We start from the raw sequence: 1,452 nt of genomic DNA, 5'->3' as shown, positions 1-1,452 counted from the left end.
TCCTTACCTGTAAGCATGCAACGACGCTCGTTGTAATAATGCATGCGTTTCTTGGCTACGTTTTAAAAATCAGGCCGTCAAACTCATTGCCAAGCGTAATTATATGCATTGTATCGACGACAATCGTTAAAAAAAATCTACCGACGATAAATAAACACCCCCCCCCCCTCCTCCTCCTCATCCCTGCCCCCTACCCCCTCCACAACCCCCCTCCTTCCCAATAAAATAGCGAGCCTAGCGATGGGATTTGAATTTTAGAGGAAACAGCAACGAGCGGGCGAAAGGCGACAGGAAAGGGCCTGATACATCGAGGCACATACAATTTTTCACTTTCGCGGCTCAGCGCAACTGCCAAAATCCGTTAAACTTTGAATACGGAGCTTATTCGACTATCGCAACACAGCTTCGAAAGCGCAGGATTAGGGCGCGCAACTTACAAAGCAGTCTCCTTTCACTACCGTTTTCCCCTCATTTCACACAACTGAAATTTAATCGCACTCTTGGAATGCGATAAACCATGCACCGTCACCACTCAACACACGCACACACACGTACACGCCGCACAATTCGCAGGCGCGCGTGTCTCGGGTTCCCTAATAGCAATTGGAAGGGAGCAGAGCACACCTTCCCGAAGCCGGATTCGAGCTCATCCCGTAAGGCGAGCGCGCACGGCGAAGCACATTTAATCAAGGAAGACACGGGAAGCACACGAGGTGACTGCGAGATCCTCGTGGCTCAACACGCGCGAACACTGCCACCGACTCGTCGGCGGATGAAAAACTCGACGACGCCAAACTAAACCAAAGCCCGCGAAAAGTTGACCCCCAGCGGTTTATCGTTATTACCTGATGTAAGTAACGTTGGCGCGAGCGCATCGGTCGAGCGAGACGAGATGCGTCCATAGCGCGCGACGGCGGTCCGCGTTCTCACACAGGAGGGCGTCCGGTTTTTCCTCGGCGCGCAACCCCAACAACGGCGGCGTCGGCGGCGTCGGCCTCGACTGCCTTCGGTCACGTAGGCACTGTGCGAGCGAGATGGGCACAGCCGCCGAAAGAGGGAGAAGCGTATTCGGCCGGAGACTGAATAGATTTTCGCAGGTACGGTCTCTAAGTACGGCCTGGATCCGGGGGCCCTAGGCTTTCTCTCCCCCCCCCCCCCCCTCCCCCTCGCCATTCGTAGAGGGGTGAGGGGTGAGAGATACCCGATCGCACCCCCTCCCCTTCCCATTCCCCTTCTATCACGCTTCGTCGCTCCGTTACCCTGTACGGTCCATCTCGGGCGGGCGCGCGCGCGCGCGCCCCTCCCTCCCTCGCCGCGCACTCCGCACGAATCGTCAAAGGGCCGTTTCTATTCTCTCCGTCATCTAGTCCCTTTGCCTATCCCCTAAGCGCTCGTTTCTACTCTCAAACTCCCCTCTCCTCGTCCTCCACGACCGACACATCGCCCCCCCCC

The 1,452-nt window shown here is 56.6% G+C and overlaps 1 protein-coding gene across 1 annotated transcript in view; it reads right to left on the bottom strand.

Annotated features, from left to right (window-relative positions):
• The window catches only part of Utx (Utx histone demethylase), a 146,277-nt gene that overhangs the window by 17,804 nt on the left and 127,021 nt on the right, over positions 1–1,452 (bottom strand). The window lies entirely within an intron of this gene.

Source organism: Ceratosolen solmsi, unplaced genomic scaffold, assembly GCF_000503995.2.
Source record: "Ceratosolen solmsi marchali unplaced genomic scaffold, CerSol_1.0 scaffold6, whole genome shotgun sequence".
Lineage (NCBI taxonomy): Eukaryota > Metazoa > Arthropoda > Insecta > Hymenoptera > Agaonidae > Ceratosolen > Ceratosolen solmsi.
Note: the sequence above shows the minus strand (reverse complement) of the source record. Positions and strands in the feature narration are given on the sequence as shown.